This window comes from Cervus canadensis, chromosome 3 (genome assembly GCF_019320065.1).
Source record: "Cervus canadensis isolate Bull #8, Minnesota chromosome 3, ASM1932006v1, whole genome shotgun sequence".
In the NCBI taxonomy this organism is placed as follows: Eukaryota; Metazoa; Chordata; class Mammalia; order Artiodactyla; family Cervidae; genus Cervus; species Cervus canadensis.
In genome coordinates this window covers 4,475,840-4,492,634 of record NC_057388.1, presented here as the reverse complement: position 1 = coordinate 4,492,634, position 16,795 = coordinate 4,475,840, and the positions used below count along the sequence as shown (strand labels likewise).

The window sequence follows — 16,795 nt, the reverse complement described above, 5'->3', positions numbered from 1 at the left end:
AGGACCACGAGAGGAAGGGGCGAAGACGGCCACACACACGTAAGGGGGAGGGGGAGGGGGAGGGGAGCGGCCCCGGAGGGGGAGGGGAGCAGCCCCGCCCCACCTGGACCTCAGGCTCCCCACCTCCAGCTACGAGAAAACAAAGTCCTGTTGTTTAAGCCGCCAAGTCTCTGGTTCTTTGTTATGGTGGTTCTAGAAAACGATTACAGACCCCAAATTGTTAAAACACCAGCCAACTGTCATCATAGCTAAGAAGAACAGAAGCATCCTGAACCTGTAACATTTACCACAAGTCATTTATGTTTTCCACAAGGTCTCTGGGATTCTTTAAATCAACACAGAAACGCAAGAATGACCCAGGAGAGGCCGCTGGGCTGGGGAGACCTGGTGATAACAAGATGGCAGGGGTGGGGGGTGGGGGGCAGAATTCGTCCCCAGAGCAAGACGGGTGAGGCTGGCGGCCTGCCGGCAGCCTGCGCAAGAAGCCACGGCCCGCAGGCCTCCAGGCTCCCCCAGCTCCGTGAGTCAACCCGCCCCGTGGTAGTCAGTCTCACGTGCCCTTCTGTCCCGGCTCTACCACCCAGCCCTTTGATCAGACTCCAAAGTGGGTTTGTTCCAAAGGCATTCTGGAGACATGGTAACATCTGCAGTCACTTGGCCTGAATTCCCAAGCACAGCGGGGTGGCCCTCATCCCATCTGCTGGAGGCCTTGAGGGCAAAGACCGTAAATGAGCAAAGACTCCAGGTTTCCTGGAGGAGAAAGAATCTGGCCTCAAGGCTGCAGCAAACTCCTGCCCCACGGATCTGACTTGCCCATAAGACTATCAATAGAGCCAACTCCTTCCGTCTCCTTATACACACACACATACATGGGCAGTGTCACTAGACAGCCGTGACCTCTTCACCCCAAGCACTGGCAGCAGGATCCCAGGACCTGGGATGCCTCTTCGGGCCTCCCCACCACAAACACACGGCCTCATGGGTCTGACGGCTCCATCGGCCACCATTCAGCCTGCCTGCACGGCCTGCCCACCTCCCGGCCCTTCCCCAACACCTCTCCCGCCTTCCACCCTGACTGCAGCCTCACCCTCCTGGGGTCACCCCCTCCCGATGGCCGAGGGGAGGGGTCGGTGTCCTCCTGGCCCCTCGAGGACCCTCTCTGCACCCTCCACCATCAGGCTGCCCCGTGGCCCCTGCCTCCTCATGCTGGCACTGCCCGCTCTCTCCCCAGCTCACTCAGTATGTCTCGCTTGCCCTGCTTTGCAGGCCTTCAGGAACTCCTGGATGTTTTCAGCAAACAGAAACATATGACTTTCCCCTTAAGTTTCAAATTTAGTGGGTGTTAAGAATGCTGAAAATTTTAAATATGTCAGTTTTATTACCTAAATGCCACCTTTGAAAGACTCTGCCAGATGGAATTGCTTCTCAGCCAGAATAATATATATTCCATAAGCTCTGTCGAGTAGGTTCTTAGGGAAAAGAAAACCATAGTTAGACATAGCAAAAGGTTTGGATTAACTGGACTCCGATAAGATGTATCAAACCCAAAGCTAACATCAAATTCAGTGATGAAAGATGGAAAGCTTTTCCCTCTAAGATCACAAACGAGGTACATATGATCCTTTCATCACTTCTATTGAGCGAGCGACAGGAAATTCTAGCCAGGGCCATCGAGCGAAAAAGGAAAACAGGAAAAGAAGAACTAAAGTTATCTCTGTTCACAGAGGACATGATCTTATCTGCAGAAAACCCTAACAGTTACAAACACACACACTTACGAAAACACCCCTCTAGAGCTAATGAATAACTTCATCAAGATTATAGAATACAAAAATCAACATGCAAAAATCACATGTTTCTAAACACCAACAATGAAAAGGAGATCAAGGAAACAACTCCATTCAAAATAGCAACAATAATAATTAAGAATAAATTTAATCTAGGAGGCAAAAGACTTGTGCATCAATTATCAACAATTACCGAATGTTGCTATAAGAATATAAAGATGCTGAGGGGAAAATATTATGTATTCATGGGTTGAAACACTTTATATTGCTAAGATGAAAACACTATCCAAAGCAATTTACAGATTCAATGTAATCCTTACCAAAATCTCACTGGCATTTTTGCAGAGATCAATATAATCTTTCTACAATTCCTAAGGATTCTCATGGGACCCCAAGTAACCAAAAACATCTTGAAAAAGAACATAGTTGGAGGATTCACATTTCCTAATTTCAAAATTTACTACAAAACTGTGGTAATTAAGACAGTGTAATACTGGTATAAGGTCACACAGACTAATGGAACACAACAGAGAGACCAGAAATAAAGACTCACACACATGCTGGACTGATTTTCAATAAAGGTCCCAAGACCATTTAATGGGGAACAGGACAGTCTTTTCAAAAACTGGTTCCGGGAAACTAGATATCCGCATGCAGAAGAATAAAGTTGGACTCTTACCTTACCATACAAGCAAAAATTAATTAAAAGTGGATCAAAGACTTAAAACTATAAAACTCTTGGAAAGAAATATAAGGAAAATTTTTTATGATACTGGATTTGACAATGAGTTCCAGGACATGACTCCAAATGCATATGCAAAAAAAGGAAAATCACAGAAACTGGACTTCATCAAAATTAAAAACTTTTGCACTAAGAACATTCTCAAGGGAGTGAAAAGACCCACAGAAAGGGAAAAAAATTAGTTACAAATGATATATTTGATAAGGGCTTAACATCCAAAATAATACAACCACAATACAAAAAGGGCCAAGCACTTGACACTTCTCCAAAGATGATACACAAATGATCAGTACACATGAAAAGATGCTCCGCATCATCAGTCATTAGGGAAAGGCAAATCCAACCACAACAAGACACCATAAAAATAAATACGGTGAGAATGTGGAGAAATTAGAGCCCTTCTGAATTGCTAGTAAAAATGTAGACTGGTACATCCTCCATAATAAAGGGCATGTCTGTTCCTCAAAGAATTAAACATAGAATTAGCATAAGTTCCAGCAATTCCATCTCTAGGTATACACCCAAAAGAATCAGAAGTACCTATATACCCATGTTCAAAGCAGCACCATTGACAAGAGCCAAAAGATGGGACTAAACCAAATGTCCACTGACAGACGACTGACCGAGCAAAATTACTATAAACAGACCATGAGCTATTATTCAGCCTTGAAAAAGAATGATATTTTGATACATGCTACAACATGCATGAAACTTAAAGACATTATGGTAAGTGAAATAAGCCAATCACAAAGTCCAAATACTGTATGATCTTACTTATATGAGTTAATATCTAGTTTAAAGACAAAAAATAGAAGCTATCAGGGTCTAGTAGGTGGAGGGTTTGTTTAAAGGGCACAGAATTTCCATTTGGGATAATGAAATGGTTCTGGAAATAGCAGTGATGTTTACACAACATTATGAATTCTACTGAGTTGCACACTTAAAAACAGTTGAAATGGCAAATTTTGTTTTTTATATTTTATCCCCATGTTGCAAAAAATTACTGAAAGGTTGGTTATTCAGTGAGCCTCCTTTAATAAAATTAACAACTTTCACTATTTTTTTTTTTTTTAATATAACCAATAGAGTTGGCAGAATTTCTTAGGATGCTAAAGCTTGGGGATGTATAAAGTAGTGATTCCAAATACTTCTTTTTTTAGTCAAGTTTTTACATTTCCATGTGTCTCGACCAACAATACACTTTCTCAGTTCTGCAATTCTGTATAACCCAGCTGTCTGGCAGGTGAAATAAAATCCATTCAGCAAGTCCTGCATAAAAATTATCTTACCACCCATACCTGACAAAGACTAAAAGTTCTAATATTATCCTATTTTCATGGAGACTGAAAAGCTTGTACCATCTCTGGACAGGCAACCTCAATCTTCTTTTTTTCTTTTTTAAAGTATAGTTGATCTTCCATATTGTATTGATTTCTGCCGTACAGAAAGTGATCCCATTATACATATTTATATATATTATTTTTCATACTCTTTTCCATTATGGTTATCACAGGATATTGAATATAGTTCCCTGTGCTATACAGTAAGACACTGTTTATCCATCCTATATATAATAGTTTGCATCTGCTAACCCCAAACTTCCAATCCATCCCTCCCCACTGCAACCCCAAGTCTGTTCTCTATGTCTGGGAGTTTGAGAAAACGTTTCTTCTAAATGTCCTACAACAGCACAGAAGTTCTGATAGACTGTGCTACATTAAAGAATTTAAATTTTAAATCATCAGTGGATTTAATAAAAACAGTGTGCTTATACAGATAAGCAGGAACAACTTCCAAAGCAGGTTGATGTTGCAACTGTGTATCTATGATGATAAAAGGCATTCTCAATAACAGGTGTAGAATGACTAAGAAACTGTACCAAACTCTTGTCTCACTTTTTCGATTCAAGGGGTTCATTGGCAAGTTTTGCTCACTGTCACAGTTCCATACAACCCTTTAATTCTGAAAGTTAAGTCCTCTTTTGCACGAATTCCAATGTAAATAATGTATGCCACATTTTGACTGAGTTTTGAACTTGTGATAAATATTCAAATACTCCTCTTCATACAACTTGCACTTTTTCCCTTATTGGACTGTAGTTCAGAAAAACAGTTCAGGCAAAGTCAAAAGTTTGCTGATTCCTGAGTCAACATTTTTCTTAATACTGTAAATATTTACACTTCTGGATGAACCCAGCAGCTGAACTTGAACATGGCTTTGTTCTCTGCATTTCATGTTTATTTTTTTTCCACTTTAGGGCAATGTGTACTAAATTAAAATGATACAATGGTCATAAAATTGAAAAATGCTGCACTCAATAACACGTTTTCTGGAAAGTACATGGGGCATTCCCACCAGAAACTCTGGAGACTCCGGCAGATGCGGATGAAGTGATGCTTCACGGCTTTCAGGTCACAACTACACGTGATGCTCACGGGAGCGGTAAGGTGTTCTGTGCTCCCCTGCCATAAGGGTGACTTTGACATGAGAAGGTCAACTGTGGGAGACACTGGATGGCTCCTGCACCCAGACAGCCTAGCTCAGCCAGCGTGGAGCCTCCACGCAGTCCACCCTGAAACTTCTCTTCTGCTCTGTTTTCCTCATTAAACATGCTTTTCATCTTGACTTTGATTTCCAGGCACAACGATGGGTTTCAACTCAGAATGTGAAAACGGGTCAGGATGGGGCCTGTGATCAATGCCCACCTCCAGCGTCCATGGGCTGTCCTTTTGCAGCTTGGAGGCAGCTGCCCTCCTACTGCTCCATCCCCCCACCCCAGCGCCTCTCCTTCCAGGCATCAGCTCCAGAAATGTTCACCGTGTCTACCTCCATCTCCGACCCATTCCTAGAAAAAGAGCATGACACCTTCACCTAAGGCAACCGGCCACTCCCAGGACCCCTGAATCCCGACTGTGTAAACGGTCCCTTTCTATGTTTAGGTCACCACACATTCAAGATGTGCATTTAATACTGTGGGGAAATTCTACTACATGTCCACAAGAAATGTTTATACTCTCCAGAGCATCTGCTTCATACATTCTCTTCTCTCTCCCCGAACGCTATCCCTCTTGCAGGACCCTCAGAACAGTCAGCGTGCCTGCCTCGGCCGACCCCTCAGCACACGGTCCAAGTTTACTGCCCTGTTACCTTTGGCCACAGTGACAGCCAGCGCTGGACATTCACCCAAAATTCCTTGTGGGGCATTATTAAACCCCTCCTCATCCAAGAAGTCAGCCTTGAATTCTACCACACCTAGACAGCACACCATAGGGCTTCAAGAAGGATGTGTCAACTGTTAGTTGGCTAGGTGAAAAAAAGTGAAAGTCGCTCAGTCGTGTCTGACTCTTTGCGACCCCATGGATTATACAGTCCATGGAATTCTCCAGGCATGAATACTGGAGTGGGTAGCTGTTCCCTTCTCCAGGGGATCTTCTCAACCCAGGGACTGAACCCAGATCTCCCACACTGCCCATGGATTCTTTACCAGCTGAGCCACCAGGGAAACCCACTAGTTGGCTATTAGAAGGTTAAACAGCATCATGATATGATGTATATGATAGTATAAAACTAAATAGTATAATTGTAGTCATCATTTCATAATAAACAAGTCAAATAACTATATGGTACAACAAACTTAGTTTTATATGTCAATTATATCTCAGTAAAACTGGAAAAACTTTAAAATTTTTTAAAAAATCGAAAAGAGGTGCTTCAAATCTTAAAATAAATCACTGCAGGATTTGTTAAAACGAAATCTGTACCTCACATGAAAGCCTGCTCCTTACTCGGAAAACAATGTAACTGAGCAATGTTCGTGATATATTAAGATAATCACTTGCAGAACTGAAAGGAGAATATTAGCATTTTACATCACAATAAGAGGATAAAAGGAAACTAATAATACTTGAAACATCAAAGGGAAAACAGAAAATGGGCAGATGAAGAAGCATTCAAACCAGAAACAACTGGTTCAGAAGATGGAGGACATGCAGCAATAAACGTCAACTGTCCAATTCCTTTCTTTTCAAACAAAAATATTCCAATGTAAAAAAAAAAAAAAAGATACCCAGGGCAAATTGAAATTGAAAAGCTTTAAAAAAAGAGCTAGAAAAGGGAGACAGAGAGACAGAGAACAAAACACGCACTCAAAACAACAACGGTGACGGCAATGATAGAGGTGTATAATTAAAACAAAGAGACACCAGTCCCCAAAGGTAAAAGCATAATAAGCAATACACAAAGCAGTACTAGGTCTTCACTCTCCAAATAACAAATCCACACAATCTTAAATTATAAAAATGGATGCTGTGCTTCAGTAAAAAGTTTACGTTAAAAGCCAACAAACCAACCAAAACTCTGACACCTACAAGAAGAAATGGAGAAAAAGTGTTTGTTGTTGGACACATGTGCTCATCCCTTCAGGCAAAAGAAGGAATCAAACCGGGATAAAAAGAATATACAACTCTGCATCATGAAAGAGAATTCATGAATATGTATGAAAAGTGGGCATCTGCAAATATTTACAAATACCAGTGAATTCTAAAAAATACTAAGCCACAAGGAATATCAGTGCCTTTTGCTAACACGTCAAGATCTCTGAACTAAGGGTCACCTGTGCTGAACTCCTTCCTCCCAGCCACATAAAGGCACAGACCTGACTCCACCTGTCCCAGGGCAGACACAGGGAGGGCCAACCACCATTCCAACCCGCCCAGAGCTAGAGCCAAAGGCAACACAACTAGAAATTTAAAAGTACGTGTAAAAAGCAACAACTCAGCCACTCGAAAATTAAAAACAATCCCTGGCCTCAATAGCTGGTCGAGGAGGAAATTAATACAAGAACAGTCTCCGGACAATTAGGTCAATGAATACCATCCGTCATGGAGAGAGGTAACAGGAAGTAGGAGAAACAACTGGAGGAGTAAGGCCACGATTCTTGCACCATCCACAAAAGGAAAAAGAAATTTAATGAAAAATGTGAACCCAGTCTTGAAGCAGAAGCCAGGAAATTTGTTAAAAAAAAAAAAAAGAAACCAAAGCATGATGAAATTTATGAAAATCCAAGAATTTATTATCCAAGAAAGATAATAAAAGACAAAATCTCTTAAGAATTTTTAAACCCACCAAAAATTTAAATAAAATTTTAAAATTTTAAATTAAAATAAGATTTTAATTGGAAAAAAAAAGGACTGTAATGATTTCTTTTAATCATACAGTAATTCTATGGACATTAGTAAAGCTATCTGGTGGCACAAAGGTAAAGAATCCACCTGCCAATGCAGGAGACATAAGAGACACAGGTTCGATCCCTGGATGGGGAAGATCTCCTGGAGAAGGAAATGGCAACCCACTCCAGTATTCTTGCCTGGAGAATCCCATGGACAGTGGAGCCTGGTGGGCTATAGTCCATGGGGCCGCAAAGAGTCAGACACGACTGAGCACATACACATGCAGGCAAAGAAAGAACTCTGGTAATGTCAGTGAAATTATAACTTTAATTTAAAGTACATACCAAAATCAGAATAAACTAAAAAATAAACCTTAACATAGAAAACATCATAGATGCAATTACATAAAACCCACCCTCCTTCCAACATATGTTTTTCCAATATAAACAATGCCATGAACGTGTTTAGACCAGGCTCTGGGCTAGGCATGTCTATGAATTTGTGTGTGTATGATTACCATGGTTTACATGAGGAAATGAAGCAAGATGGTCAGGGTCCCAGAGCAAGCGATGGGAAGACCTGAATGCAGTAAGACAGTTTGGTCCAGAAGCCCACTTTCTTAACTAGAACCTTAGAGTCCTATGGTTTTCAATTATGAGCAGACAGCACAGGCTTTGCTTTAACTCCTTAAAAAGCAAATTTTAGCCAAGACCTAGACCAACTGAATCAGAGACTCTGGGGGTTGGGGCCTGCAAGACCACGTGTGTTTCAGGAGGTGCACATGGGCCGGGGCTATGCAGCAAACTCATTTAGGGAGCTCCTAAAACTCCAGGACTGGGCTGCACGCCTGACCAGAGAAAGCGCCACTTCACAGCAGGGGAGGGCACTGTTTTAAGCTGCCAGAGTATTTCTGACATGGGGAACCACCACTCTCATCTCTTTCTTTTACAATTATTATACTTTTTTAAATAATGTCTGCAAGGGGGGAAAAAATGGAAGACAACTGCAAGAAAGCTTTGAAGATTTACACCTTTCTAGGGGCTGGGGAAGGGGAATCTACGGCTCTGAAGCTGTTTGAAGTGAAACACACACTACACTCTGTTTTGGAAATGCCATAACGGAATGCTGAGGGCTAGATTCCCAACTGGAAGCTTGTGCCTTGGATGTTTTTGCCTTTTAAACATCTATTTTTTCCTATGCAGATATAAAGAATTCCTTTTAGAATGCCAATTTTAGCCTTTTTCCTCCAGGCATCGGTGGAAGCAGGGCAGGACACAGGTTAAATAGCTGTCAGAACCACCTGCAGCAAAGAATGACTTCATCATTCAAAACTGTGTGTCCTGAAAGACAAAGGTCTAAAGCTGACCCCATGTGTGTGACCAGCACCTAGGACTTCATCTTTTCAGTACTTTGAAAGAGACTTGTCTGAAATATGCTACTTGAACTGTATGATATGACTTACGTGAAGAATCTAAAAATTACAACAAACCAGCAACCCGCAAGTCCCTTGGACTGCAAGGAGGTCAAATCAGTCCATCCTAAAGGAAATCAACCCTAAATATTCACTGGAAGGACAGATGCTGAAGTTGAAGCTCCAATACTTTGGCCACCTGATGTGAAGAGCTGACTCATTGGAAAAGACCCTGATGCTGGGAAAGACTGAGGGCAGGAGAAGGGTATGACCGAGGATGAGATGGCTGAATAGCAACATCAACTCAGTGGACACGAGTTTGAGCAAACTTCGGGAGACAGTGAAGGACAGGGAAGCTGGATGTGCTGCAGTCCATGGGATTGCACACTCGGACATGACTGAGTCCTACTGAACAACAACAAAACCACTATAACAATAAAGAAGCAGACTCAGATTCTGGGAACAAAGTAATGGTTACCAAGGGGTGTCGGGGAGGGCCAGTATAGGAGCAAGGGACTAACAGGTACAAACTATTATATATAAAATAATCTACAAGGATATACTGTACAACACGAGGAATATAGCACATATTTCATAATAACCCTAAATAGAGCATAACCTTTAAAACTTGTGAATCACCATATTGTACACCTGCAACATATATCCTACTGTACAGCAACTACCCTTCAATTAAAATAGAAAAACAGGCTATTTGAGTCCCAAGTCCTTCACACCTAGGTGGGCTGCTCAGCATCCTGACAGAAAATCAGTGGGATTTTCAGATGAACAATGACTGTGAGCCACGAGGATGACACAGGGTAATAACATGCAGCCCCACTGCAGACCCCCCATGGTGGCCATGCCCCTGTCTGCATTTACCTGTGTGAAGCACCGAATCCTTTCCACAATCCCCATCAAGACACTATCACTGTCCCAACCCAGCGGACCTATGGATGGAGAATGACCACCCCGCTGGTCATCGCACGGCCACCAGCAGCCTGGCTCTGCCCAAACCCGGGGACCAGGGCTGAGATGCAAACTCCCCAGGGACGGGACTCAGGTGTGCGGCCTGGAGGGGCCAACGGGAGACCCCCGAGCCTTCTGCTGCCCTCTCCCTGGCAGCGGACTTGGGGACCCTCTCCTTCCCCGCCCTCCTCTCCCACGGTGGGAGCAGGAGACCCTGGAGGTCATGCGTCAACTCTCCAACGTTCCAGTAAGGAAGGAGGCAGCACTGCACAGTCAGGAGATGAAGTGGGGAGGACAGTATAGAGACGGGCAGGAGACCCAGGACCCGGGCCCTGCGACTCCATCACGACGCGGGCCCGGGGCAGCGCTGGATGCCACACGAGGTCCTGCGCACGTCCACGTCCGGGGAGACCCCACCTACCCTGGCAAGCGTGCGCAGAGGACAGGCAACACCGACACAGGGCAGTGAACACTACCCAACATGACACCCGCGAATGGGGTCACCCCAGCATCTCAGACGGGGACAGCAGCCTGCCCAGGGCCTTGTAGGGACACACGGTCTCATGGACAGGGAACCTCCGCGGGCCTGAGAGTCAGCGCAAGAGGAGGACAGGGTGCCCCCCACATCGGGACGTCCTGCCCACTTGTGACGGGGCTCCTGGAGAGGGCAGGATGGGGCAAGGAGAGAAGCCATTATTTGAAATTGAAAATGTGGGTTAATTACATACAGATCTAAAATTGGGGTCCTTTGAAAATAAGTTACACATATATATATACAAATTCATTAAAATTTTATTTTCACTATTGGCATCATCACTTACGATAATCCTGATCCTTAAGTTTTATGAATCACTACAAACTAACTGCTTCTGGGTACCTTCCAAGGGATGGTTCTCTGCACATGAAAATTATAAAAAGAGAAACAGAAATTAAGAGACTAAATCAATGAAGTCAAGAAGGGAAAATGACCACGATGCCACCCACATTCCCAGCCACACCCCCACCACCGCAGCACGGCCATCAGAAAAACTAAGGACACAATACAAACAGTCCTTGATTTAAATACCTTATAAAATACGGACACTCCAAAATTCTTCCAATCAACATCCAAGAGGAAAGCACTTGTCCCTATAATAAAACTCAGATCACCGACAAGAGCCTTCTTTTCTTGTAAAGAAAACTTGAAAAGAAAGCCCCAAGAAGTTATACCTAAATCACATTTTCCAGACTCTGGACTCAGGTTTCTGGTAAAATACAAAATACAGCAAGTGATGGCATCAGATCTTAATTTCCTTCTTTCAGTGATTCTCATAAAGGCCTGAGGTTCCCTCTCGTCAGCTTCAGTGTCAGTCCTTCCAGTGATTACTCAGGACTGATCTCCCTTAGGATGGACTGGTTTGATCTCCCCGCTGTCCAAGAGACTCTCAAGAGTCTGCAGCACCACACTTCAAAAGGATCAATTCTTCAGTACTCAGCCTACTTTATGGTGCAACTCTCACATCTGGACATGACTACTGGAAATAGCTTTGATTCTACGGGACCTTTGTTGGCAAAGTGATGTCTCTGCTTTTCAATATGCTATCTAGGTCATAGCTTTCCTTCCAAGGAGCAAGTGTCTTTTAATTTCAAGTCTGCAGTCACTGTCTGCAGTGATTCTGGAGCCCAGGAAAATAAAATCTGTCACTGCTTCAACTTTTTCCCCAACTATTTGCCAGGAAGTGATAGGACAGGATGCCATGATCTTAGCTTTTTTAAGGTTGAGTTTCAAGCCAGCTTTTTCACTCTCTTCTTTAACCCTCATCAAGAGATGCTTCAGTTCCCATCAAAAGAGGAATGGATAAAGAACATGTGGTATATATACAATGAAATATTATTCATCCATAAAAAAGAACAAAATAATGCCAAAATAATATGACAATAGAGATTGTCATATTGAGATAGAGAAAGACATTATATATTGCTTATATGTGGAATATAAAGAAAAAGTACAAATGAACTTGTTTATAAAATAGAAATAAACTCACCCCCCATAAAAAAAAATTACAGTTATCAATGGAGAAAAGGGGAGAGAAATAAATTAGGAGCTTGGGATTAACAGATACACATTACTATATATATAAAACAGATGAAAAACAAGGACCTACCTACTATACAGCACAGGGAATTATATTCATATCTTGAAACAAACTGTAATAAAAAAGAATATGAAAAAGAATATACATAACTAAATCATTCTGCTATATACCAGAAACTACTACAACACTGTTAATCAAATATACTTAAACTCGGTTCAGTCGCTCAGTCGTGTCCGACTCTTTGCGACCCCATGGACTGCAGCCAGGCCTCCCTGCCCATCACCAACTCCCAGAGTTTACCCAAATCCATATCCATTGAGTCAGTGATGCCATCCAACCATCTCATCCTCTGTTGTCCCCTTCTCCTCCTGCCTTCAGTCTTTCCCAGCATCAGGGGCTTTTCCGAGGAGTCAGTTTAAGCACTAAGTAAGTAAGCAAATCAACACGGCATTTCCCCAGGGTGGTGCTCTAAGGTCCTGGGGTGACGAGGAGCGGAGAGAACAAAGGCGGCGGCAGTCCTGCCACGGGGGGAGGAGGCCTCTCAGCAGAGTTCCGACAGCCTCAGCACGCTGCTCCTGGGGGCTGGAAACTTGGGTGGGCGGGGAGGCTCACCTTTCCATGGAAGCCCCTTTGGACCCGTAAAATGTTGTGTGGGTATCTGAACCACCTACCCCTCAAAATAAATGAACACAATCTCTGTATTTAAATTCTGGAAAGAACTGATGCAGCTCGAGCTCCTGAAACCTTGCTACGATTAGTGGTGAACTCAGAAAGGTGTATCATTCTTTCCGGCTCTCATCATATCAGACTCACATCACTGTGGGTCAGAGCAGCAAGGCTCGCTTCTGCTCGGCCCACAGGGCGGCGAAGCACAGCGCTCCGGATCTGAAGAGTGTTTCCGAGAGGGGCCTGGCGTCCGGTCACCTTGAGGGGCCCTGGGCAGGCCAGCTGTGATGATGCCAGCCAGCAGCGTGTCCCGTGTTTGCCTGTTTCTGTCAGCTCTGACCAGTACAGATGTGGGACTTACTCTTAAACTTCACGGCCCTTCACTGCATCCGGTGGTAGAAAGTGTGTGATTCTGTGGTCTAACCCTACTCCCAAGACCTGCTTCGTCCACCACCTTAGCCATCTGGGGTCACACAGACAATCTTATTTTTAAATCTATTAATTCAGTGTTTCATGGAGTCACACCTAGCAAAAAGCCCTGACATGTGAAGGCCTTCTAAGCTTGTCACCTCAGCCTAGAAATGTCTGGGGGAGCTCTCTGTCACAGCTCAGCCTGGAGACCCTAAGGGACCACCACACGGAGCTTCTGCTTCTGAGTTGTGTTACCCCCCAGAGCCCCGTACATGCTGATCCACCAAACACAGGATTCACACCTCCTAAGTCTCTCTCCAGGGTGGAGTTAGGCGTCCGCTCCTGTTCCTGTAGGAATGGACACGAGTTCATCTAACAACGATGAACCGGGGGCCTGGCATGGAGGATTTCCTCCCCTGTGCGTCCCGTCCCTGAGTGCAGGGCTGAGGCTTCCAGTCAACTTCTGCCCACAGTGCTCACGATGAGCACACAGCCAGGACTGCACGCCACCTCACGTCACTCTCGGGCAGGGGCACGAGGTGAGAGGTGACCAGGCTACAAGACCAAACAAGCGCACGGTGACCGCCGTCTAGGTTAACTCAGTGTCACGACGCTAGGAGACCCTGTAATTCCAGGGGTCTGGCTGCCTCAAGCTGGATTCCGTAACAGCAGCCCTGGAATTTTAAGCTTCATCACGATGAGTTTCCCTGTTGCGTTACTGTCTTAAGGGTCCCAGGGCATAAGACTGGACCGATTAGATCCAGTTTAGCCACAGGAAGTGTCCACAGCTTCAAAAGAATCCAGATCGATTCACTTTAAATGTATCAGTTTTAATTAAAGACTAAACTCTTTGCTGATAAAGAATAACAATGCTTTGTTCCAGGTGTGACTTGATCGCTCCCTCTGAGGAAGAAGCCACAAGCTACAGTGAAACATCAGTTTTCTAACATTCAGGGCACCCAGATTCCAGTGGGGGAAGGGAAGAGTCGACATTGTAGGGCCACAAGAAAACGGAGACCACGGTCGTGTGCTGCTTGCAGGACTTTTCCCAGGGAGCAGAAAGGGTAACATCAGCCACCGAGGCGCAACCTCAAGGGACCTCCCTGAATCCCAGATTTATCTTTCAGCCTGGGTCATCACTTTCTCCACAGCAGCAATACTGACTCATTTTCTGTGCCTCTGAACCTCCCTTCAGGCATCCTGCTGCCGCCCCCTGCAGAGAGTCTAAACCCCTGCAGGGCGGCTGGGGGATGGCCAGCTCTCTGCTCACTCCTGGCTCCGGGCCCTTCTGCCCCTAGGTCTCAGAGCTCTTCCATCCCACTGCCACACTGCTCCTTCCCAGGCCAAGGAATGTGCCTATTCATTTCCCATATTAGGAGGACTGGAGGGAGGAAGGGGAGAAGGCGGGAGGGAAGGAAGGAGGGGGCACTCTTAATCAGCGGTCTCAGCTTTGCTGTCTCCCTGCATCCATCCGCAAATGTTGATACAGTAGCTTCTAAACCCACAGCCTGGATCCCCCAAATCAATGCGTTGCCTCACCACCGAAACTGTCTCAACAGTCCTCCAAAGCCTGCCAAATGACTCTCTTCTCTGGGTCCCTCTCTGGGTTTGACTTCACAGTGGTTCTTCCTGCAGGTCACACAGGCTGTCTGACACCATCATACAGGAGGTGTGTTTCCAAGTGATCTCACTGCCCCTCCCACCACCCACCCTGGCTTATAGCTCCCTGTGGACGTGGACTGTGCGTCATCTCCCAGCCCTGCCCTCGGCAGAGCACCTGCTCACAGCTCCCACAGCCCAGAGCTGTCCCCACACAGGTCAGCAGCCCTCAAAAGCCGAGCGACGCCCTGTAGACCCGCTCCACCTGCAGTCCCCACTCTGGTTAACAAGTCAGTAGATGCCTCCCCATCCCCGCCCCTCCCCCAGTAAGCAGGACCCCCCCCCCATTCCCTTCCTCCTTCTGCCTGTGCTGGCCGTTCTCAGTACCCCACCATCACCCTCGCAGAATCCCAGTTCTTAGCTCTGCCCTCACACTAGAACCCCCGGAAAAGAAAATGAAATGTTAGTCGCTCAGTTGTGTCCAACTCTTTGCGACTCCACTGACTGTAGCCCACCAGGCTCCTCTGTCCATGGCATTCTCCAGGCAAGAATACTGGAGTAAGTTGCCATTTCCTTCTCCAGGAGATCCTCCCGACCCAGGGATTAAACTTGGGTCTCCTGAATTACAGGCAGATTCTTTACCACTGAGCCATGAGGCGTTTCCAAATCCTGCTCCAAGCCCCACATCCATCTGACTGAGGCTGGAGTTGGGCACAGAGCCTTTACCTAAAGAGCTGTCCAGGTGTGACCTGCAAGGGGAGGCCACGCAGAAAGGCGGCAGATTCAGCTGCAAAATGCCCGCAGCCCCGGAGATCTCCAGACACCTGCCCTCACGCTTCACCTGTGTTCTTAATCCAGGAGCCTCAAAGGGGCACACAAGTACCTTTTTATTCCAGTACGGCTGGAAATAACCTAAATGCCTGGCTCTGGGGACCTGTGTACAGGTTAGCATGTGCACGTATGTACAGGTTAGCATGTGCGCATATGTACAGTTTAGTGTGTGTGCATATGTACAGGTTAGCATGTGCACATATGTACAGGTTAGCATGTGCACATATGTACAGGTTAGTGTGTGCGCATATGTACAGGTTAGCAAGTGCACGTGTGTACAGGTTAGCATGTGCGCTGTGTACAGGTTAGCGTGTGCATGTATGCACAGGTTAGTGTGTGCATGTATGTACAGGTTAGCATGTGCGCTGTGTACAGGTTAGCGTGTGCATGTATGTACAGGTTAGAGTGTGCATGTATGTACAGGTTAGTGTGTGTGTGTACAGGTTAGTGTGTGTGTGTACAGGTTAGCGTGTGCGCGTATCTACAGGTTAGTGTGTGTGTACAGGTTAGCGTGTGCACATATGTACAGGTTAGCGTGTGTGTGTACAGGTTAGTGTGTGCACGTATGTACAGGTTAGCATGTGCACGCATGTACAGGTTAGTGTGTGCACAGTGTAGAGGTTAGCATGCATGCATATGTACAGGTTAGCATGTGCACATATGTACAGGTTAGTGTGTGCTATATGTACAGGTTAGTGTGTGTGTGTACAGGTTAGTGTGTGTGTGTACAGGTTAGTGTGTGTGTGTACAGGTTAGAATGTGCACGTATGTACAGGTGTGTGTGTGTGTGTGTGTGTGTGTGTACAGGTTAGCGTGTGCACATATGTACAGGTTAGTGTGTGTGTACAGGTTAGTATGTGCGCATATGTACATAGACCCCACACACTCATGCACGTCATGGGGGCACTGGGCTGTGGGAGTCGTCACTCCAGGGTGGCTGCCACCCACAGGGTGATGCTTGCAAGTTTCTACTCTGTGGGAAGATACCTAACTCTCAAGGCCGGTCGTATTTTCTACCCTGCAAACATCTGCACCTCCTAATTGATCCACAGTCTGCCTGCTGGGTTTCTGCCCCCTACCCCCTCCCCAGGCCACAGGCACAGGTCAGCTCCGGGCCCTGCCCCACCATCATCCGTCCC

The 16,795-nt window shown here is 45.3% G+C and overlaps 1 protein-coding gene across 9 annotated transcripts in view; it reads right to left on the bottom strand.

Annotated features, from left to right (window-relative positions):
* Positions 1-16,795, bottom strand: part of GRB10 (growth factor receptor bound protein 10) — a 217,054-nt gene that overhangs the window by 149,320 nt on the left and 50,939 nt on the right. For 2 of the 9 annotated variants that reach the window (XM_043462503.1, XM_043462510.1), the window contains exon 3: positions 12,219-12,261. The exons of 5 other annotated variants lie outside the window; for them this stretch is intronic. The gene's annotated coding sequence lies outside the window, so the exon portion shown is untranslated. Of the gene's footprint in view, positions 1-1,382; positions 1,427-12,218; positions 12,262-16,795 lie in introns of those variants that run through there. 2 more of the 9 variants (XM_043462506.1, XM_043462512.1) reach the window with 2 other exon arrangements.